This window comes from Malaya genurostris, chromosome 2, assembly GCF_030247185.1.
Source record: "Malaya genurostris strain Urasoe2022 chromosome 2, Malgen_1.1, whole genome shotgun sequence".
In the NCBI taxonomy this organism is placed as follows: Eukaryota; Metazoa; Arthropoda; class Insecta; order Diptera; family Culicidae; genus Malaya; species Malaya genurostris.
In genome coordinates this window covers 215,197,821-215,223,666 of record NC_080571.1, presented here as the reverse complement: position 1 = coordinate 215,223,666, position 25,846 = coordinate 215,197,821, and the positions used below count along the sequence as shown (strand labels likewise).

Here is a 25,846-nt window from a genome sequence, read left to right as displayed (position 1 = left end):
GGACACTCTCGAACTGCTGAGCTAGTTTTTGAGCTTTTTCACCATTTGTAAGAAGTATTTGATTTCCTTCCTTGAGAGCAGGAATTGGTTTCTGAGGTTTCTTAAGAACCTTAGAAAGTTTCCAGAAAGGTTTAGAATATGGTTTAATTTGTTCAACTTCTTTAGCGAAATTTTCATTTCGCAAAAGAGTAAATCTATGTTTAATTTCTTTTTGTAAATCCTTAACTATGTTTTTCATAGCAGGATCACGAGAACGTTGATATTGTCGTCGACGAACATTCTTCAACCGAATGAGCAGTTGAAGATTGTCATCGATGATAGGAGAATTTAATTTAGTTTGAGCTTTGGGAACTGAAAGATTTCTAGCTTCGATAATATAATGATTCAAATTATCAATTGCTGTGTCGATGTCCGCAGAATTTTCTAAAATAGTTTCATGATCCACGTGATTTTCAATGTGAGATCTGTAATCCAACCAATTAGCTCTATGATAGTTGAAAATAGAACTAATTGGATTAATTATAGCTTCGTTGGAAAGTCTGAATGTTACAGGAAGATGATCTGAGTCAAAGTCAGCATGTGTAATCGGTTCACTACAAATGTGACTTTGATCTGTTAGAACCAGATCAATTGTAGACGGGTTTTTCACGGAAGAGAAACAAGTAGGATTACTGGGATGAAGAACTGTAAAGTAACCAGCTGAGAGTTGATTATGAAGTATTTTACCATTACTGTTATTTTGCCTACAATTCCACTGGACATGCTTAGCATTTAAGTCCCCTATTACGAAAAATTTCGATCGATATCTTGTAAGTTTTTGCAAATCGCCTTTAAAGAAATTTAATTGTTCGCCGGTGCATTGGAATGGCAAATATGCTCCAGCGATGAAATAAATTCCATGAATGGTTTCAACTTCGATTCCCAAGCTTTCAATAACTTTAGTATTGAAAGAAGGTAAAATTCGATGTTTAATTTGCCGTTGGACAAAAATGGCAACTCCACCACCAATTCCAGTAAACCTGTCAAATCGATGAACCACATAATGTGGATTACTTTTCAATTTTACATTTGGTTTAAGAAAAGTTTCTGTCACAATGGCAATATGAATTTTGTGAACTTTGAGAAAATTATAAAATTCATCTTCACTCGATTTCAAAGATCGAGCATTCCAATTTAAAATATTCAAATAATTATTTAACATCACTGTTAAATTTTAAATTCATTATAATATTATTTGCAAATTTCCATCCGATTTGAAATGCTTCAAAAAGTGATGAAGTCGAATTCATTTGGATGATCATTTGAAAAAGTTGATCTTGTAGGTAGATCATTTTATTTTCAGTTATATCGCCTAAATCGACTTCATTTAAAGAAGCGAATGGCATTGAAGGAATATTTGTAGGTAGACTGCCATTAGAAGAAGATGATTTGGCCGGTCTACCTATTAATAAATTGTTTTCGTTAGAAGAAGAACTGCAAGGCGGTCCTGTGTTTTGATTATTTACATTAGAAGAAATAGGAGATAGATTTCTACCTAATATACCAGCATAACTGACATTAGAAGAAGATGATGACGAGGTCGATCTACCTGTCAATAAATTGTTTTCGTTAGAAGACGAATTGGCAGGTGCCTTAGAAGAATTTTCAGGTATATTCTGTAAATTTAAGGTCGTTGATTTGACTTGTTGTCTAAGCGAACGAGCGTTTAAAATTTTTTCCCTGACAGGACATTTCAAATAATTGGATTTATGATTTCCATTGCAATTTGAACATGAAAATTTATCAGTGGTTTCATTCATTGGACAAACGTCTTTCGAATGCGATTCACCACAATTCAAACACCGTATATCCATATGACAATTTTTGGTTCCATGACCGAAGCCTTGGCAACGACGACATTGCGTTAAGTTAGCAATACGATTATGCCGTTTATAATGTTCCCAATGAATTTTAATGTGGGAAATGAAACGTACTTTTTCTAAAGTTTTCAAATTGTTTACATCACTTCGATTGAAGTGTATTAGGTAAAGTTCATGGGAAATTCCAGAGCGTGGTTTAGAAGTACCATTCGCTCTTTTTTTCATAAGTATTACTTGGGAAGGGGCAAAACCAAGCAATTCTTTTAGTTCATTTTTAATTTCATCAATACTTTGATCATTTGATAATCCTTTCAAGACAGCCTTGAAGGGTCTGTCTGATTTTATATCATATGAATAAAATTTATGAAGTTTTTCGGACAAATATCGAATAAGACGTTCGTAATCTTCCAATCCATCCACCAAGACTCGACATTCTCCTCTTCGTCCGATTTGAAATGAGACTTTTACTTCCGGGAGAAAAGTAGAAAGCTCAGTACGGAATGCTTTGAAGTCGGAAATCATCACCGTCACTGGTGGCATAGATTGATGTTTCTTCCCAGAACGACAAGCGTCCATTTTGGGAATTTTTGAAGAATTTTCTTCTATGTCACTACAATCGGATTCAGGAAGAATCTCGTAAATATTGTTAGACGGCATAGGATCAACGGAAGGGAAATCCGTCCGTTGTCTTTTATTTTTACATTCAGATTCTATAAGATCGTGAATGTTATTAGAAAAATGTTGAATAACGGATTGTGATTTATTCCGTAATAACGTAATCTTTTATTCTGTTGAAAATACTTCGTAAAAAGAGGTTTTTGCATACAATGAAAATCGTTTCCGGCTCATTTATATTCCATGGAAATTACTAAAATATGGGTATTTTCGGAACGGGTTTGATGATTACATGTCGGAAAATGATGTTTGAGGTGATTCTGATTTCCAAAATGGCGACTTCCGGTTTATTGATATTCATTGAAAACCCTTACAATATGGCTATTTTCGGAACAGGTTTGATGAGTACATGTCGGAAAATGAGGTAGTTCTGAATTCCAAAATGGCGACTTCCGGTTTATTGATATTTCTGGAAAACCCTCACAATATGGGTATTTTCAGTACGGGTTTGATGAGTAGATGCCGGAAAATGATGTTTAAGGTGGTTTTGAATTTCAAGATGGCGACTTTCGGTTTATTGATATTCTTCGAAACCCCTTACAATATAGTTATTTTCGGTACGGGTTTGATAAGTACATGTTGGAAAACGATATTTAAGGTGGTTTAGAATTCCAAGATGGCGACTTCCGGTTTAATATCATTCCTTGAAAACCCTTACAATGTGGGTATTTTCGGAGCTGGTTGAGTGCATATTGCGTAGAAAATAATGTTTGAATATTAGTGGATTGCTGATCGCAACTTCATTAAAACGGAAGTTTCAATGTTTTATGTAATGTAAAAATATATTGGCTGTATTTTATTTAGTAACTAAGTTTTTCATTGTTTAAGTCATAGCCCTCCCTTGATACCTTCCACTATGTATATATGTAACACATGGTGACTGGTAGTAGGTGTTACACCCGAAAGGAGGTGATAGTAAACCTTTTATATGGCCAAAAATTGTACAGGAAGGTAGGTCCGAAATTCACCCTCAATGAGTTTTTGACAAAATCAATTTGGTTATTGTGTTTATTCACTAGTACGGTCGTCGACATTTCAAACATATACTGAACGCTTTTGGATGGAAAATTGTGGTTATTAAAAAATAGAACTAAGATGTTTTGGTGCAGCATTCATCGAGCTGAGTTGAATGATATATAACGCTACGTGTTTCCGAGCTTAGTTGCTGTAGACGCGCCTTGTTGTGCATTAATTGCAGTTGCTGGTGGGTTTGATGGTACAACAGGAGTACTGCGCTCACTAGTTTCCGTTGTTGGGCGGTTGTCCTTATTTTTGTTTGAAGATGTCCTTTTTGCAGTTTCAGTGTAAGGTTTACCGTAGTGTGCAGGTTGTTCACAAAACTGACATGTAACCAGTTGATTTTCATACGTAATCAGCGTTTTACACGGATGTATCCCGTCTTGATCACAAATGATGTACGATGGAATTGCTTTACGTAGTTGCATACGTACCACTCGCACGCCATTCCGGATACCCGGAAAAAAATTCCGCCATACTTCCCTTTCGACGGAAAGAACTTCACCGTACTGCGACATACTTTCCCGAACGAACTCATCCCTAGTCTGCGGGGGAAGGTCATGCACGCGTACTTCTATAGCATTGTCCACCATGTACACAGGGATTTTATATTTAACATTATCATGATCAACACTGTGCACACCGTTATTAACCGAAGCAAATGCAATTGCATCTTTTTCACGTTTGAACATAATGTACACACAGTTAGACGCCTTGTTGAATTGAATCTCACTTACATCAGTAACGTTTAGATGAATTCGTTCCTTAAGCAAGACTTCAAATTCGGTTGCTGCTGGTCTAACTTTGCAGCGCTTGAAATCAATACAAATTGATTTTGGCCTTGTAGGCCAAGTTTCAGGCTTTGTTAAATCGTATTCGCCCATTTCGTACAATCTTTTGTTCAATACACTGTATTGTCTTTGTTTCTATCGTCTCGACCGTAAGCAATTGTCGACTGTGTCTGATGACATGCAAGCACGAACCATATGATGTACGTTTTCTAAAATCGATCAGTCTAAACCGGAACTTTATTGTTTAAGTGTGGGAAATGTACTTGTGAGATTGAGATCACCGCCTTTATAACAGGAATTCGAGTCAGTATTTTGAGTAAAATCACTTTTTATGTACTATTAAATCCGTAAAGAATATTGAAACAATTGCAGAAAACCTGCCGGTTGATTAAAATATGCATCTAAAAATGAGAAAACTTTAAAATTGAAAATAGTTTTGTTAAATGTGTTTTGCCTTTCTCGTATAAAAAGATTATGTAATCTCTGTTAAAACCGGAGTTTTGTTGTTGTGTTCCGGAGTTATGGGTGAAATGTGCAAAAAAATAAAAATTTGTGTGCTAACTTTTCTCAAACTGATTCAAATGGTCTAATAGTCCTTTACAAACTTTTTCAATTTCATGTGGATCCGACTTCCAGTTCCAAAATAATAGGGTGAAGTGTGTCAAAAAAATGTGCCCACCATTTTTGTTTCAACGTATGAAAGTGCGTCGCCATATGCCATTAGCGAGTGTCATTATTTGAATCTTAAGCGTAGCCTGATATGGACCGATTTGTGCATAAGAATGAAAAGTGTAGCTTTACGACATTGATAAATGTCATTGTATGTCAATTTGAACTGTCTCTGTGTTAATGAATATATGTTCAATTAATATTATTTATATTCTCTGTCAACTGCGGCAATACTAACTGTCAATCATATAATTGAATATCTTTAAACAAAATGGGTGTATGAAACTTCTTAGCACTGATTGATGTATTTTTTAAACCACATACATCAGAATTGCGGACTTCAAGTATATTTATGTAAATTCTCGGAAAAATAAAAAAAACAGTTTCAGCAAATAATAGTTCCTTTTTGTTTTCTTTGTTATCTAATATCGGGTGATTTTTTAAGAGCTTGAGAACTTTTTTAAACAATAAAACGCATAAAATTTGCAACATCTCATCGGTTCTTTATTTTAAACGTTAGATTGGTACATGACATTTACTTTTTGAAGATAATTTCATTTAAATGTTGACCGCGGCTGCGTCTTAGGTGGTCCATTCGGAAAGTCCAATTTTGGGCAACTTTTTCGAGCATTTCGGCCGGAATAGCCCGAATTTCTTCGGAAATGTTGTCTTCCAAAGCTGGAATAGTTACTGGCTTATTTCTGTAGACTTTAGACTTGACGTAGCCCCACAAAAAATAGTCTAAAGGCGTCAAATCGCATGATCTTGGTGGCCAACTTACCGGTCCATTTCTTGAGATGAATTGTTCTCCGAAGTTTTCCCTCAAAATGGCCATAGAATCGCGAGCTGTGTGGCATGTAGCGCCATCTTGTTGAAACCACATGTCAACCAAGTTCAGTTCTTCCATTTTTGGCAACAAAAAGTTTGTTAGCATCGAACGATAGCGATCGCCATTCACTGTAACGTTGCGTCCAACAGCATCTTTGAAAAAATACGGTCCAATGATTCCACCAGCGTACAAACCACACCAAACAGTGCATTTTTCGGGATGCATGGGCAGTTCTTGAACGGCTTCTGGTTGCTCTTCACTCCAAATGCGGCAATTTTGCTTATTTACGTAGCCATTCAACCAGAAATGAGCCTCATCGCTGAACAAAATTTGTCGATAAAAAAGCGGATTTTCCGAATGGACACCCTAAGACGCAGCCGCGGTCAACATTTAAATGAAATTATCTTCAAAAAGTAAATGTCATGTACCAATCTAACGTTTAAAATAAAGAACCGATGAGATTTTGCAAATTTTATGCGTTTTATTGTTTAAAAAAGTTCTCAAGCTCTTAAAAAATCACCCTTTACAAAGTTGTTTGCAGGCTTAGTGTAACGTGTGTAAGTGTAACGATATGAAGAGGAACTGTTAGTTGCTAATTCAGGTCTGTGAAAAAGGTCGCCTAGATCATTTTAGAATCTAATTGTTTGACTCATTAGTTTTTTTTGTGATTTACCGGAATTAAATTATGGGTTACTAATCAACAGTTCAGGGATTGAAAAAAGTAAACGAAAACGAAAATAACAGTTTTAACAGCAGTTCAAAACTTGAATCTATTCAAATAAATCATATTTACTACAATACTGAAAATTAAATATTAACATTTCTTTCGCCAAAGAATGAACCTTAAAATATTTACATCGAAGCATTTTCATCAATTTATGTATTTGTTTTACAATTCGATTGTCAAGTGTGTGTCAAGCTAATATTATGTTCAATTTGGAATAAATCTGTTTGGTAACTGAGAATCAAATGTAATATCTATAGGTCTTACTACAATTTACTCAAACAACATCGTTTTGCTACGGGTTTTGAGGAACACCATCTTGGATTTTGAAATGACTTTAAACATCATTTTCCGACATGTACTTATCAAACCCGTTCCGAAAATACCCATATTGTAAGATTTCTAGGAATATCAATAAACCGGAAGTCGCCATCTTGGAATTCAGAACCACCTCAATTATCATTTTCCGACATGTACTCATCAAACCCGTTCCGAAAATACCCATATTGTAAGAGATTTCTAGGAATATCAATAAACCGGAAGTCGCCATCTTGGAATTCAGAACCACCTCAAATATCATTTTCCGACATGTACTCATCAAACCCGTTCCGAAAATACCCATTTTGTAAGAGATTTCTAGGAATATCAATAAACCGGAAGTCGCCATCTTGGAATTCAGAACCACCTCAAATATCATTTTCCGACATGTACTCATCAAACCCGTTCCGAAAATACCTATATTGTAAGAGATTTCTAGGAGTATCAATAAACCGGAAGTCGCCATCTTGGAATTCAGAACCACCTCAAATATCATTTTCCGACATGTACTCATCAAACCCGTTCCGAAAATACCCATATTGTAAGAGATTTTTAGGAATATCAATAAACCGGAAGTCGCCATCTTGGAATTCAGAACCACCTAAAATATCATTTTCCGACATGTACTCATCAAACCCGTTCCGAAAATACCCATATTGTAAGAGATTTCTAGGAATATCAATAAACCGGAAGTCGCCATCTTGGAATTCAGAACCACCTCAAATATCATTTTCCGACAAGTACTCATCAAACCCGTTCCGAAAATACCCATATTGTAAGAGATTTCTAGGAATATCAATAAACCGGAAGTTGTCATCTTGGAATTCAGAACCACCTCAAATATCATTTTCCGACATGTACTCATCAAACCCGTTCCGAAAACACCCATATTGTAAGAGATTTCTAGGAATATCAATAAACCGGAAGTCGCCATCTTGGAATTCAGAACCACCTCAAATATCATTTTCCGACATGTACTCATCAAACCCGTTCCGAAAATACCCATATTGTAAGAGATTTCTAGGAATATCAATAAACCGGAAGTCGCCATCTTGGAATTCAGAACCACCTCAAATATCATTTTCCGACATGTACTCATCAAACCCGTTCCGAAAATACCCATATTGTAAGAGATTTCTAGGAATATCAATAAACCGGAAGTCGTCATCTTGGAATTCAGAACCACCTCAAATATCATTTTCCGACATGTACTCATCAAACCCGTTCCGAAAATACCCATATTGTAAGAGATTTCTAGGAATATCAATAAACCGGAAGTCGCCATCTTGGAATTCAGAACCACCTCAAATATCATTTTCCGACATGTACTCATCAAACCCGTTCCGAAAACACCCATATTGTAAGAGATTTCTAGGAATATCAATAAACCGGAAGACGCCATCTTGGAATTCAGAACCACCTCAAATATCATTTTCCGACATGTACTCATCAAACCCGTTCCGAAAATACTCATATTGTAAGAGATTTCTAAGAATATCAATAAACCGGAAGTCGCCATCTTGGAATTCAGAACCACCTCAAATATCATTTTCCGACATGTACTCATCAAACCCGTTCCAAAAATATCCATATTGTAAGAGATTTCTAGGAATATCAATAAACCGGAAGTCGCCATCTTGGAATTCAGAACCACCTCAAATATCATTTTCCGACATGTACTCATCAAACCCGTTCCGAAAATACCCATATTGTAAGAGTTTTCAAGGAATATCAATAAACCGGAAGTCGCCATCTCGGAAATTGATGCTGCTTAGAACATCATTTTCCTGTAATTACCCTTAATTTTCGTTCCATAACTATCCAATATATTTGTATACATATCTATGAATACATATACATAAGGAAAACTTTTTTTACGTTGAAAATTCCAAATAACGTAAATTTTTTTACGTCGAAAATTCCAAATAACGTAAACCTTTTTTACGTCATAATTCGATTTACGTAGTCCCGATTATTACGTAGGAAATGGAGGTTCGGGTGTACTGAGTTTATTGGTTGACGGTTATTCAAAATTTTCATATTCACATTTTTCGATCAAAATATTTAAAATCTTCTCTAATCGCTGTTTTTAAAATGATTAAGTTTGTACGTTCTCTGTCCTCAAAAGAAAAGCCTTGGTATTACATTCCTGTAGTGGAATTTGACCTTCTGTTTCAACAGATTTCTCAGCCGATTCAGAGTGTACAGAACCAGTGCATGGCTGGTGCTACGATTCTACTGACACTACGAATCCTTCCAGGTCGGGGCTCGAACATACGACAACTGGTTTGTAAGACCAGCAGCCTATGCATTGAACCGCCAAGCCGGGTCTTAAAAACTATTATGATATAAAATCGTTTCATTTGTCCAGATTTATATCTTGAGGCTGTTCGTATCCAAAATTGATCTTTTAAGTAACTTTGAAATCATCATAATTGACTTTCATTTAAAAGATATTTTCCGAAAATTTTCAAATGTAAAAATTGTTTGAATGCATAAAATAGAGTAGAATCAATAGTTCGGAAAGAATCTAATTGTTATTTTGATCATTCGCCAAAAATGTAAACACTAAAAGTAGAGCAAATTTGTAATTTGTGACTTTTAGTGCATCCATCATCATCTTTATTTTTGTATTTATTATGGGTACCTTAGAATTATTTCATTTGTAATGTAATCGTGATCGATCGTGTCTTGCATACAACCCTCTAATTTTTTTTAATTCAAATCGTAATAGAGAATAGCAAAAAAAAAAATTTGTGGGTCATATTAGTTTATGATTGAATGAACCGAATGCAACAGAAATTTTCGAAACTTTTTTCTAAACTTTTTCAAGTTGTAGCATTTTGGGGAACTTCTGCTCTAAGATATAGAAGAAAATGAATAATATGAGAAACGCTTCATTACACCACTAGGCGGATTAAAACAGGGTTTCCCCTTGAAATTACTCTAAACTAGTTTTTTCCTAAATTTAATCCAAACATCCAATAAAAAGTTCTACAGAAAAGGAATTGTAGCATTCTGTTCGAATGAAATCCTTATTTCACCATATCCGCATATCGTCTACCAGATAAAGAACATCTTTTCAAATTTCGAAATTTTCTTCTTTTGGACATCATCCGAAAAATTGAGCTAGAGCTTATTAACGAAATATACGACAGTCAACAGTGACGACTGTGACGAATATCACGATGCTGGCTACCTAGCAGAGTGTACATGATAACTAACAAACTAGTTCGAATGCAGTGGGTACCTCGGTTTCTAATAGCAACTATGCTTCCCTCTCAAAGTTGACCTGCATTAGGCCGTGGTCGGCGTCGGCTTTGATCTGCATGTAGGGATCAATGCACAGTTTTTGCACAATGTGAAGCAGTTTGTTGACTTTTGAGGATAAAAATGTTCGAATGACCACTCGAATCAAACAATCTTCCTATCTCTACGTGCAAGGGAATACGAGAAATAAACCCATGTACCTACCATGTTTTTTTTCTATGTTCACTGAATGTTTGAAGCTTTAGGATTTTCGAGGATTTTTTTTGGGTCTAATATTATTAAATATTCATCCCATGATTCACTGGTATTTTTCACAAAGACAGGTGGTTTTCATGGCAACAGATATATAAATTGATTAGAAAATTATGTTTTCATGCGTCCCGCATTTTCCTAGTACGGTACATGTGGAATTCGAAAACTCAAAACAACTTTTATGAAAATGGGAGATACACTCACAGTACCGAGTAGTTTCCATGTTTAATTGATTTTGTTTGCAAAGCTTGTGACCAGTGCCCATTATAATCTTACGGTAGTCTAGGGAAAAAAAAACCCCAGTGGTGAAGGTACCACGCTGCTGTAGCCACGAGGACTAATATTTACACAGGGCAGCTTTGCGTATGTCCTGGCAGGCCCGGCGAACGGCTGCCAAAAATTTGCATCAGAATGCACATCTACTGGCCGGACTATCACTGAGGCAATGTGAAATAATATTTTATTAACTTCGGACAGTTTTTGCTACATAGGTCCATGCATACGCTCAGCTGGAATGAAATGGGAGTCGATTCAACCATATGGTAGAATCAGACACGGCGCCTCATGGTCCACAATCATCACTACATCGCTACCAGCTATCAGAGCTTACAAAACTGTTGCCCTTTGTAATGTGATGTTTTTTTCTTGTTATTTTCGTTGGAGCGAACCTTTTCCCCGAAAAATAAATCACAAAGTAACATAAACTGGTGCATAAATTTTGGCCCTGCCAACCGAAGGGCTGGACATGCTCAAATAATTATGAGCTGCACTAGCCAAGAGCCTGCCGGAAGACAGACAGTCTTTTGACTGCACCATGTAACGCGGCTAAGACGATTCTTCTTCAATTTATGGCACGATTGGACACCGAAAACTCGCCAAGATGTAAATTTCATAAATCTTTGAAAGTTTGCTCTGATGTGATTAACCTATCACCGAGAGTCCCGATGTAAATTTGTAACACATTCAAATTTGCCCGGCACTCCATGGTGGGCCAGAACATGCTGGCATTTCGTTTCCGGAAGGGCTTTCATTAGGTGAAACCATCGAGACAATGAATCATACCGACGTAACCGGAAAGTGACCCTAGTGAATTATCCTACCGGACTTTGCGGCGCGAAGAGCAGGCGCTAAAGAGCCGCCATTATGCATATTTTACCGCACGGCAGTGAACCCACGTTCTCCTTTCGTAAGCCGTTTCCGGAGGCAAAGTCCGCAACTTCCTGCTACCGTTCATGAAAATATATCATTCCAGAAAAGTGAAAGCGCACACCTACAATGTCCCATTAGGAGAAACAGTTTTCCGAACAGTCCTTCCGAGGTTTGTTGCGAGCTATTTTAATTATAAATTATGTAAATCCGATGTGCCAGTGACGAGCAGAGTTCATATTTTTTGAAGCCAACAATCCGTATGACGTTGATCGAAATAATCAATTTATTGTTTAGAGCAAGTAATAGTGATTACGATGATATCATGTACCACCTGAAAATTGGGAACACTGTATAGCAGCAACATTGGATACTGGACGGCATCGTTTATCTTACTACGGAAGATGGGTTGTGGTTGGCACCGAGAGATACTCTAATTTCCATATTTGTAATAAAGCATGACCTGAATTCGTTTATTTCGGCTTCCTTGGAGACATCTAGTGATAAAAGCTTTAGGTTGGATGATACAAATTAGAGTTTTGCTTTCGGAATTTCTGTACTCTTTCTGGTTAGACTTTTTAATAAACAGTTTACTCGGTCATATGATTTTTCATCCCTGAACAAAATCAGAGAAACTATTATTAACACATGGATCAATAAGTCCCGAGACTAAAGCAGAGATGGCGCTCGTAGTAAACCAGTAACCACGTCTTTCTAGAGTACTAACCTTTGCTTGAAACGGGTCAAAATTTGAAGTCGATCCGACCAGAAACAGCTGAGTTATCGAGGTTGGAGTGAAGTCGTTTTGTAGTTTGTATAAAAAATGGAAAAAACCGAGTTTCGTGTTTTGATAAAACATTGTTTTTTAAGGGGGAAAACACCGTGCAAGTGAAACAATGGATTGAAAAATGTTATCCGGACTCTTGTCCATCAAAAGCAACGATTTGTCGGTGGTTCGCCGAGTTTAAACGTGGTCGTACCGACACAAATGACGCGGAATGCTCGGGTAGACCTGTGGAAGCCATTACACCGGAAAATGTGAGTGAAGTGACAAAAATTATAATGACAGATCGTGAAGTGAAGCTCCGTGAGATTGCTGAGATGACACAGATATCATATGGAAGTGTATTTACTATCCTTCATGAAAAATTGAGCATGAAAAAAGTTTTTTCCAAGTGGGTGCCGCGATTGCTTTTGATGGAACAAAAACAGCAACGAGTCGATGATTCAGAAAGCAGTTTATCGCTATTTACTCGCAACAAAAAAGATTTCTTGCGTCGTTACGTGACCATGGACGCAACATGGATACATCACTACACTCCAGAGTCGAAGCGGCAGTCATCTGAGTGGCGCACAGCTGGCGAAAGCCGTCCGAAGCGTCCGAAAACGCAGCAGTCAGCTGGCAAAGTCATGGCGTCAGTTTTTTTTGGGATACGCATGGCGTGATTTTCATTGACTACCTCGAAAAAAGTAAATCGATCAACAGTGATTATTATATTGACTTACTGGTGCGAAATCGCAAAAAAAAACGACCGCACCTGCAGAGAAAAAATCCTTTTTCATCAAGCCAATACACCCTGACACAAGTCGATGAAAACAATGGCGAAATTGAACGAATTGGGCTTTGATCTGCTTCCCCACCCTCTCTACTCGCCAGATTTAGCCCCCAGTGACTACTGGCTCTTTGCTGATCTTAAAAAAAAAAATGCTCCAGGGAATAAGATTTGGCTCAAATGAGGAGGTCATCGCTGATACTGAAGCTTATTTTGCAGCGAAAGATAAATTTTTTTATAAACATGGTATTGAAAAATTGGAAAAACGTTGGAACCATTGTATCACTCTAAAAGGTGATTATATTGATGAATAAAAAAAAATTTTGTAAAAAAAATGTTGCTTCCATTGTTAGTCTCGGGACTTATTGATCCATGTGTTAGAAGAAGCAGTTTCAAATTTGCTGAAAATTTTACTGAGAAATGGATATTTTTACACACATTAATTATCATCACCCACTTTTTTAATTATCATCACCCTGTAATTCCCGAACTGGAAATCTGTTCCGGATAAATTTCAATAACAGCTTTTGGGACTTTAAGACCTTAGCTTGTGAGAATCGGTTCAATTATCTTTGAGAAAACTAACTCATTTTCATTTGTTAGTTTTTGATCAATATTTCAGGATATCCAGCACACAACTCCATTTGGCCAACTTGGTTTGGATAGTTTTCTGCTTGGGTTGGATAGTTTTCAACCTTACATAAATGTAATCCTGCTCTTGTAACATCACTTACTGTAATGTTGGGTTTGCGGATAAACTATCCCTTTATTTTATTACATGCTACAGCCAAACCTCCGTTTACGAACACTTTTTTTACGTTACCTCTTTTTACGTAACTCTTTTTACGAACCAAATCCCAAATAACGTAAACTTTTTTTACGAACCAACTTCGTAAAAACAGGTTTTTGCATCCAATGAAAACAATTTCCGGCTCCATGGAAATTTTCTACAATATGGGTATTTCGGAAAGGGATTGATGAGTAGATGACAGAAAACGATGTTTGAAGTGGTTCAGAAATCCAAGATGGCGACTTCCGGTTTGTCGATATTCCTTAAAAACCTTTACAATGTGGGTATTTTCGAAACGGGATTGATGAATAGATGACGGAAAACGATGTTTGAAGTGGTTCGGAAATCCAAGATGGCGACTTCCGGTTTGACGATATTCCTTAAAAACCCTGCAATGTGGGTATTTTCCGAACGGGATTGATGAGTAGATGACGGAAAACGATGTTTGAAGTGGTTCGTAAATCCAAGATGGCGACTTCCGGTTTATCGATATTGCTTAAAAACCCTTATAGTATGGGTATTTTCGGAACGGGATTGATGATTAGATGACGGAAAACGATATTTGAAGTAGTTCGGTAATCCAAGATGGCGACTTCCGGTTTATCAATATTGCTTAAAAACCTTTACAATGTGGGTATTTTCGTAACGGGATTGATGAGTAGATGATTAGATTTAGTTATTATAGAAGCACAAGATTTAAGGAAATTATTTGAATGATTGTAACCTGTTGATGCAAAAGATGAGGAGATTTTATGCCTGCTGGAGAGCAAGTTTAACAGAAACTAACTACAGTATATCCATAGTTTAATTTGAGTTAGTAAAAGAGGCGTATGAAATAAAGAAATAACTAAGTGGAACACTTTCAATGAAAGCATCGCCATCGAATCATGCCATGATAAAGAATAGAAACGCGTATGAATTGAGCTTACCTCAAGCTGTAGCGTCAAAAAAAGAGAAATATTTCTTCTACTTGATAAACTAAATTAATCGAATAAGTAGTAAGCCTGGCTAATCGAAATTCGTTTCCTCTTCGTAAAAATCAAATAAAACTATGTGCAAACTTACATCAGAGAATCAATATCTCTCCAATTCAGTCCCAACCGGTAGTTTTTAACCAACGTGGAACTTCGTTTGGGTCATCAATCATTCTGCCCGTGACAAAATCTCAATCAGTTTAGTGTGCAAACTATCTAGCTGATAAGGAGCGTATCCAACTACGTGCACTGTTTGATTTCGCCGAAATGCGCCCAGTGCGTTTTTGGCAAGCATATTGAAAATGACCGGCTGCAGAGTGGAAATTTTGCCAGGTCCGTTCCTGCAACTCGGGAAAGTCTCTCACTGGGATGTCAAGGAACAAAATCTTTACTATGTATGTATTTTAGGCGGCTCTCCGCATCGGTACGATTTCAGCGAAAACAGACCCTACAGCGCTAGCATTCGTATGCATGCTTCATGTGAATTATGCGATTAAGAAGAAGCCTAATAGATTTTTTCTTTCGGCTTTTTAGCTGGAATCACACATTTGTCCTTTGTTATTCCAGAGGGATTTGTGGTCGGCAGTCGGACTCGACTGATACTTGTGAACTGGGACGGGATTTCGTTGAGTGCAGCTGAGCTAGAAACTCTCGGTGAATTGGATGACGTCAGTGGAGATCAGCAGTTCAACGAAGACAAAGCGGACCCGCCGGGCCGACTGTTCATGGGAACTTTGCTCAGTGAAACCGACCAGAACCCATCCGGAATGGGCAATGGCAAATTGTATCGCTTCGATTCGGTGACTAGGAAACTAGTGAAATTCAAAAACGGAATTCATATTCCGCATGGACTCGCCTGGAACGAGATGACAAACAGGTTCTAGTATATTGATTCGTTTGCTTTCGATATCAAAGAGTACGACACCGACAATCATGGCAATATAAGTGAGTAGCAAACATTTGAACTGTGATCGGGTGATGCAATGGAAATAATCTTTACTTTCTGATATGGGGTCACAGCAAACGAGCGTGTTCTTATCAAGCTGAAGAGTGACGAATCGGCTACCGAGATTGTGGCTGACGGAATGATAGATGGCACCGCACGGAAAGACCGAAATCAGCATTTTGTCGAAAAAGTTACTTGATTTTTTGATGGCCAGTTAGTTATTTTTTGAGACAACTAAAACAATCTTACTTTTGCCAATTTTGATATTTTAATTCTCATTCCCTTAATAATGATAAAATATCAGTTGAAATGACTATTTCATTCACGACACCGGCATGACGGTGTCAGTAGCATAGTGTGGTGAAGAACTACACTTGTTACACGACCATACTTGGGGACTCGAATTTAGTGTTCGACCCCCTCAAGTAGAAGGTAAATTTGAATTCATTTCTTTCTTCTGATTATGCTTATATGAGCCTACCTAGTAATTCAAGACAATCATTCGTCCCTTTATTTCTACGCAAACCAAACTGAGTATAAGAAGTATAAGAAGAATTTTCTGATGCAGAACAATTTTGATATGGGTCTATATGAGTTGTGATTGGAAGCTGGTTTCCCCGGCTTTTGAATGGCGATAACTTTCTCTTGCCTCCTGTCAGGTGAAAAAACATTTTGCTCAAGAATTTTGTTGAACAATTCCTACAAGCGACTTTTTGCGAGGTCGGGCAGATTATTCATCAAGTTGAATTTAATTCTGTCCAACCCAGGAGCGTTATTGTTACAAGACAAGAGTGCTACAGAAAATTCCGTCATTGAAAAGGGGCTATCAATGGAACCATTATTTGGGATAGAGTCCCGAATAATGTCTGCGTTCTCTGCGTACGAACAGAATCTGGGCCAACTTTTCTAGCAAAGTCAAATATCCATCGGTTAGAGTATTCCTCATTCTCATTTCTTACGTTACGATTCCTCGTTCGTCTGGCCGTATTCCTAAGAGTGCTCATTGAGGTTTCTCTAGACAAACCTTCGACAAAATGTCTCCCTTAGCTACATTTCTTGGCCCAAAGTATGCTCTTGTGCTTGGTTTCTAAAATCAAGAATTTTTCAAAATTCTGAGGAGTTCCTCTTCCTCGATTTAAAAACGTCTTGAAAACATTTTGTTTCGCATATTCGAGCACTTAAAAGGGTTTGGAGGCCTTCTGTTGGTCGATGGACCAGGAAATCATTTGATTTGGGCTTGTTCTACGGCGTCCAGAATCGAACAAACGAGGAAGTCATATTCTTCAAGTGAGATACTAGGGATACTACCTTGGTATTTAATCCAGTCAATATTTTTTGGCAAAACATATGGAATATTAACTGGATTGGCAATGCATTCGTTACTTCTAATTGAGATGAAAAAAGAGATAAATCTAATGCACTTGGATGTGCAGGAGGTTTTGGGGTCCGTGTCATACTACCCATATTTAATACTGTCATGATAAAATTGTCGCAAATATTATGTATTAAAGATAATCTGTTATCAATATGCGAATATAAATCTCTCAGAATCAATCGTGGAGCAGGGAGGGCTTCAACCATTTCATAAAGCTTTCGCTGTCCAACTTCTGCTCTTGAACGAATTTAAACCGAAGCTATACTTTTCCTTTAATGTTAATTTGACAAGCAACAACTGCTGGAGGTTGGAGGAATGTTTAATCTATAAAAGGAATATCATTTCTTAATTACTAAAAGCACTAAGCCATAAGGAGAGTCTGTATGGAGAAGTATAATGTTAAAGTCATTTAAATTTTAAGCAATGTTGGATGTAAGCCATGTTTCGCACAAAGCAAATACATCACATTTTTGACTATGCAATAAAATTTTAAATTAATCAAGTTTTGGCATGATGATTCGACAATTCCACTGCAGGACAGTGATTGAATCATTTGCGGCGGATGATAAATTATCCATCAAATGATACAAACCCTGAGAGAATTGGCCATAGAGCTGATAGCTGCTTCAAAAAAGTTCTAGCTATTTGGAGGAATGCCATTATGAGGGTCTTTAAGGGCTCAGAAATATTGAATTCTGTGAAAATCCATTCTACAATTTCCGAAAACTTCAGTAACCCTGTTGGTGGCTGTAAAATGGGGCCCCCTGGATTTGTTATCTGTTTCTGTGCTTGATCCTGGATTGGTTTGTGAATTTGACAAACCAGGAGGCACAGTTTTTGCTTTTAAATTTGGCTTTTTAGATTTAACAAGGAGATCTTTTTTTGAAGGTGTAATTTTAGGTGCCTTTTTTGGTTATTTGTGGTTTGGTAATCTCCTCTTAACAGACCCTTGAGGAGTGACAAACGAGGTATCTTCACTATTTTCGTCAGAATCAGATTCCTCTGGCTTCACAAGATTTGAAAAACCGTTTTCAGTTTCCAAAGGTGGGACATCAATGATCGTTTTAAGCATTTCTGCATATGTGCTTTTGAAGAAAGCTTCATTTTTTCTTTACGCAACTTAAATGCATCGCATACTGAAAAATCATCATGAGGACTCTCCCCACAATAAACACATTTTTCAATATCTTTGTCGCAAAGATTATCCTTATGAGGCCCTTGACATTTTATACATTTAGATTTATTATTACAATAAGTAGCTGTTTACCCGAATATTTTACAGTTCATGAAATTCAATAACATGCGGAACGAAAAGCCGAACAGGAAAACGAATTTGATCGATATAGACATGGCTAGGCAACGCAAATCCGGCAAATGTCACTCGAAATGAATCTGAGGGACGATAAGACTTGTTCCCATCGTGAATAGATGGATAGAGTTTTTTAATCGACCAACTCCATTTTAAGGTAAATCATCGACTGTTAGGCTTGATTCAATGACAACGTCGTCAATTTCCACCTCCTTCGATGGAATGTAAACTCGATATTCAATAGCGAATAATTCACAGGTTACAATTTCGTTCGCCTGTTTCCAATCGTTAACAATAACTCAAATTTTATCTCTATTAACTTTTGAAGTTTCAACTACTTCAGAAATATGTGATGTCAATTTTTTTTTAATTTGCATCAAGTTCAATTGCTTTTTTTAGCCGAAAATGGACTATTCATGGCCCAGAAGTACGCTCCGGATAATGTTGAGTACTGGGAGTATTAATGTTCGTACTAGTATCCGGAATCGGATTCGGATGATCTTCCACGCGATATATGTCGTGTCTTTCGATCCACCGCACCGTAGTCTGGTATCTTGTAAATCACTCCTTCGTCTTCGCACCTTTATGCGATGGCATCTTTGTGACTCGTCATAGAAGCTCTCGCACATCTGTGTCTCTACACCTCTGTGCGTATGAACGGGATGGCCTTCGTTGCTAGCTTTCCAGTCGGAAAACGTTTCAAATATTGCCTTTGTGATTAGCACCAGCAGGTTATCTACCTGCAGCTGAGTTGTCTCGGTAGCAGCCGTTAACTCACGAGCCAGTATAATCGAAACACAAACTTTCTTCGTTTGAATTATTTTTACTGAATCGATCCTTTTTAGCCTTTTAATGGATTATTTTGCTTTGACACTTCTCATGAGTTTTTAGCTAATAAACTTGTTAATAAAACCAAATTCATTATTGTTTTTTATTAACTATTTAATGAAATATGAGTTAAAATTAAATTATTAAGATATAAATTGGGTGTTCAGCCATAAGTGGTGACTTTTCAGCCCTATTATATATATGACATCATTCGATTTCGCAATTCTGAGATTTTTGTGTAGGGAAAATTCTACTTGTATTGTGTAATGGGGAAAATGAACTTATATACTAACTTACTAACTAATACAGAGAGCGAATCGATTCAATTGAAGATTGCATCGATTTTTTTTCGGAATTTGCTTATAATATTATGTGACATTATATCTAATGGTACTATATTTGTGAGTCTGTGTAACTCATTTGTACTAAACCAGGGAGGACGTTTCAAAATCATTTTCAGAATTTTAATCCTTTCTGAATCCTGAATCCTTTGAAGCGTTTTCTTCCTGATGGAACAACAACTTGACCAAATTGGTACTGCATAAAGCATGGCTGGTCTGAAAATTTGTTTATAAATTAACAATATGTTACTTTTAGACAGAGCTTAGAATTTCTGTTTATAAAAGGATATATACATTTAATATATATTCATTACACTTTGCCTGGATTCCTTCAATGTGTTCCTTGAAAGTGAGTTTTTTGTCATACGTTAAACTTAAGTATTTAGCTTGATCAGACCATGTCAATTTCAAGTAATTCAATTTGAGAATGTGATTATTGTTTGGTTTAAGAAAAGAAGCTCTTGGCTTGTGAGGAAAGATAACTGCGTTTTTGCTGCATTTGGTTTAATTTTCCATTTTGACAGATAATCACTGAAAATATTTAAACTTCTTTGTAGGCGACTGCAGATCACTCTTAGATTTCTACCTGTGGCTAACAGACTTGTGTCGTCACAGAATAGCGATTTCTGACAACCAACGGGTAGATTTGGAAGATCAGAAGTGAAAATATTATACAAGATTAGAGCTACGCTCGAACCCTGCGGAACACCGGCTCGTACGGGTAGCAATTCAGATTTACAATTCTGATAGCTAACCTGAAGAGTACGATCAGTTAAATAATTTTGAATCATTTTGATCAAATAAATAGGAAATCAGACATTTTTGCTATTAAACCTTTGTGCCAAACACTGTCGAATGCTTTTTCTATGTCTAGAAGAGCAACTCCAGAAGATTTATTTGCTTTTATCATGTTCGTTACTCTGACAAGTTGATGAGTAGTTGAATGTTCATGACGAAATCCAAACTGCTCTGGTAGATAAATTGAATTCTCATTTATATGAGACATCATTCTCAACAAGATCATTTTTTCAAAAAGTTTACTGATAGAAGAAAGTAAGCTAATTGGTCGATAACTTGATGTTTCTGCTGGGTTTTTATCAGGTTTCAGGATAGGAATTACTTTAGCGTTTTTCCATCTTTTTGGGAAGTAAGCTAATGAAAAACACTTGTTGAAAATTTTAACCAGGAGTCTCAAGGCAACATCGGGAAGATTTTTAATAAGAATATTAAAAATTCCATCATTACCAGGAGCCTTCATGTTTTTGAGTTTCCTAATAATTGATTTAATTTCAACAAAATTCGTCTCAATAATGTCATCTTGTGATAACACTTGGGTTGAAATATGCTCATATTTCAGTGAAACTTCATTTTCAATAGGACTCACAACGTTCAAATTCAAATTGTGTACACTCTCGAACTGCTGAGCAAGTTTTTGAGCTTTTCAGCCATTTGTAAGAAGTATTTGATTTCCTTCCTTGAGAGCAGGAATTGGTTTCTGAGGTTTCTTAAGAACCTTAGAGAGTTTCCAGAAAGGTTTGGAATATGGTTTAATTTGTTCAACTTCTTTAGCGAAATTTTCATTTCTAAAAATCTATGTTTAATTTCTTTTTTAAAATTCCTAACTATGTTTTTCATAGCAGGATCATGAGAACGTTGATATTGTCGTCGACGAACATTCTTCAACCGAATGAGCAGTTGAAGATTGTCATCGATGACTGGAGAATTTAATATAGTTTGAGCTTTGGGAACTGAAAGATTTCTAGCTTCGATAATATATTGATTCATATTGTCAATTGGTGTGTCGATGTCCGCAGAATTTTCTAAAATAGTTTCATGATCCACATGATTTTCAATGTGAGATCTGTAATCCAACCAATTAGCTCTATGATAGTTGAATAATATATATATAATTGGATTAATTAAAGCTTCGTTGGAAAGCCTGAATGTTACAGGAAAATGTGACTTTGATCTGTTAGAACCAGATCAATTGTAGACGGGTTTTTCACGGAAGAGAAACAAGTCGGATTACTGGGATGAAGAACTGTGAAGTAACCAGCTGAGAGTTGATTATGAAGTATTTTTCCTTTAATGTTATTTTGCCTACAATTCTACTGGACATGCTTAGCATTTAAATCCCCTATTACGAAAAATTTCGGTCGATATATTGTGAGTTTTTGCAAATCGCCTTCAAAGAAATTTAATTGTTCGCCGGTGCATTGGAATGGCAATTATGCTCCAGCGATGAAATAAATTCCATGAATTGTTTCAACTTCGATTCCCAAACTTTCAATAACTTTAGTATTGAAAGAAGGTAAAATTCGATTTTTAATTTGCCATTGGACAAAAATGGCAACTCCACCACCCATTCCAGTAAACCTGTCAAATCGATGAACCACATAATGTGGATTACTTTTCAATTTGACATTTGGTTTAAGAAAAGTTTCTGTCACAATGGCAATATGAATTTTGTGAACTTGGAGAACATTATAAAATTCATCTTCACTCGATTTCAAAGATCCAGCATTCCAATTTAAAATATTTAAATAATTATTGAACATCACTGTTAAATTTTAAATTCATTATTATATTATTTGCGAATTGTCATCCGATTTGAAATGCTTTAAAAAGTGATGAAGTCGAATTCATTCGGATGATCATTTGAAAAAGTTGATCTTGTTGGTAGATCATTTTATTTTCAGTTATATCGCCTAAATCAACTTAATTTAAAGAAGCGAATGGCATTGAAGGAATATTTGTAGGATGATTTGGCCGTTCTACCTATTAATAAATTTTTTTCGTTAGAAGATGAACTGCTAGGCGGTCCTGTGTTTTGATTATTTACAATAGAAAAATCAAGTGGTAGATTTCTACCTTTTATACTAGCATAACTGGCATTGGAAGAAGATAATGACGAGGTCGATCTACCTGTCAATAAAATTTTTTCGTTAGAAGACGAATTGGCAGGCGTACCTGTTTTTTGTTTTAATTTAGAAGAAATAAGTGCCTTAGAAGAATTAGGCGTGGCATTAGTAACAGTTTTTTGATTTTCAGGTACGTTCTGTATATTTAAGGTCGTTGATTTGTCTTGTTGTCTAAGCGAACGAGCGTTTAAAATTTTTTCCCTGACAGGACATTTCAAATATTTGGATTTATGATTTCCATCGCAATTTGAACATGAAAATTTATCATTTCGAATGCGATTTACCACAATTCAAACACCGTATATCCATATGACAATTTTTGGTTCCATGGCGACGACGACATTGCGTTAAGTTTGCAATACGATTATGCCGTTTATAATGTTCCCAATGAATTTTAATGTGGGAAATGAAACGTACTTTTTCTAAAGTTTTCAAATTGTTTACATCACTTCTATTGAAGTGTATTAAGTAAAATTCATGAGAAATTCCAGAGCGTGGTTTAGAAGTACCATTCGCTCTTTTTTCATAAGTATTACTTGGGAAGGGGCAAAATCAAGCAATTCTTTTATTTCATTTTTAATTTCATCAGTACTTTGATAATTTGATAAGCCTTTCAAGACAGCCTTGAAGGGTCTGTCTGATTTTATATCATATGAATAAAATTTATGAAGTTTTTCGGACAAATATCGAATAAGACGTTCGTAATCTTCCAATCCATCAACCAAGACTCGACATTCTCCTCTTAGTCCGATTTCAAATGAGACTTTTACTTCCGGGAGAAAAGTAGAAAGATCAATCCGGAATGCTTTGAAGTCGGAAATCATCACCGTCACTGGTGGCATAGATTGATGTTTCTTCCCAGAACGACAAGCGTCCATTTTGGGAATTTTTGAAGAATTTTCTTCTATGTCGCTACAATCGGATTCAGGAAGAATCTCGTAAATATTGTTAGACGGCATAGGATCAACGGAAGGGAAATCCGTCCGTTGTCTTTTATTTTTACATTCAGATTCTATAAGATCGTGAATGTTTTTAGAAAAATGTTGAATAACGGATTGTGATTTATTCCGTATTGAATTATTTTTAGCCTTAGGCTTATTGCCTTTTCGGTTGGACGCAGGCATTTTTGAAACGAATGAAATTTTAAATTAAATTAACTAGGCTAAATTAGTCTTCGATTAGACTCCCAGTTTGGAAAAGTCTTGATAAAGACTGATTTTGTGGTAGTCTTAATAAAGACTGATTAGTTCGAAGAATAGTTCTTTGCATATCTAGCCTTAAGAAATGCTGATTAATTTCATAGTCACTCTAATATCACTCTTTGTATAGCCTTGAGAAAGGCTGATTAATTGTTAGTCTTTAAAAGGACTGTTAGGAAAAAAAGACTGAAGCCTTGAATCAATGAAACTCTAGGTAGCCAGAAAAAAATTTCCAGGAGCCAAGAGCTATACGCGTGCGGTGCGAACGACTGTTCAACACCGACTGACATTATTGTTTCACTTGTGCTGTATTGTGTGCTGTCAGCAGTGATAGTGATAGATAAATAAAGTCAAATTTCTGATTTTAATCACAAAATTAGTTTGCCGATGAAAATTTCGTGTTGGATTGATATTTTGCTGATTTGTGTCCAGGATATTCACCAACTAAACACATTTTCTGAAAACAAAAGTTTTTTTTCGGCAATGTAAATTCTGTATTTCAACTAATTTAATAGTTATTTTGGAAATTTTGTTGTTAAAATCAACTAATTCAAAAACAGTAAAACGAATTAGGCGCAGAGCTAACTTCGGCCGTTCCGTGCGATGGCAATCTGTATGTGGTTGTTTTCGCCGGGTCGGTGTGGTAGTGAAAGTCAATCCCATGTTGGCGATAAGATTTGTTTAATCATGTAACAATTTACATCATATTTTGTGTTTTATTTTTGTCTTCCTATAACAGCAGCAGCACGACAGGAAATCAAACTACCGGTAGCCCAGGTGACATCGGTTGCCTTCGGAGGGTCAAATTTAGATACTTTATTCGTTTCCAGTGCTGAGAATGAACTCGTTGAACCACAGAAAGAAAATTCTGGAGCAGTATTTAAAATCATGATCCTCGGAGTTAATGGAAAACTGATGGCTGATATTGAATTTAATTTTGAAGATTAGGCCACATTTTTGAAGATTAAACCAAATGAAAGTTGAAATGATTCCACTCCCAAGAATGATAGCTTTAGAATCAAATGGATATTCATTAAAAATTATAAGTTTTTAATGCAAACATGAATTACTAATGCATTTAATTCATAAGTAATACATGAGATTTTGCTGGAACGTGACAATCCATAACAAAATAAATTGTTTAATTACTAACATTTGTATGAATGTCGTTTCCACGCTCGAACAATAGCTCAACATGTTCAATCACAAATAAATGACAGAAAAAAAAACTTTTCCTCGATAAAATGTTTGCAGAGACCGGCCTCATCGAACACAATTGCACGTTGGTCGAGAACCGAAGTGTATGTCCTATATATTCTTCCCTGTGCCATCCTACCGGCGATAGGTATTTCAATATACGTAGTGTAATACATATGATGATCATGTTACGACAAATGTAAAACATTTTGTCTTTTCCGACATGCACTTGTAGCGGCAGAGCTGTATGTTGGTATGTTCGGTACATTCTGCTGTGGGATGAGGCAGGTCATGTCATGTATGCAATCGCCACACCACGCAACGGAGCTTTCGGTGGAGGAATGTCTGCCTTCCAATGATTCCGTTTGCGGCGAAGGAACTATTTCGTTTCATGATATCGCACTATGGTCAACCCTCTCTAGCTGTGAAGCCATTAAGGTTTAATTAGATAATGTACACTTGGTTTGCATACCGAGCATAGTTTTCCGTTTTCTTCTGACGTGTGATGACATGTGGCAGAGCACAGGTGAGAGTGAGGAAAAGAGTTGTGGGAAAGATAATGATGTCTTATTTGGTTATACTGAAAATTTAAATTGTCAGGAAACAAAACGTTGGAAAGAAATTATTTTTTTGATAAACAAATTATTAACAAATCCATAATGTTCTGGCGAATTTTTACAAACCTTTCTTCAAACTTATTTCCCAATACTTTAATTAGGTTTGGATTTCATCCGGATCTGATTTCCGGTTCCGATGTTATGTTAATATGATGAATGTTAAAATGTCATACCGTCATTCAAAGTGATGTAGCAAATAACACATAAATTCTTCGGGGCACTGCTAAATCATATTCCAGCGTGAGG

The 25,846-nt window shown here is 36.3% G+C and overlaps 1 pseudogene; it reads left to right on the top strand.

Annotated features, from left to right (window-relative positions):
- The first annotated feature begins 15,169 nt into the window (after positions 1–15,169).
- Positions 15,170–24,734, top strand: LOC131429123 (uncharacterized; annotated as a pseudogene).
- Positions 24,735–25,846: the final 1,112 nt, after the last annotated feature.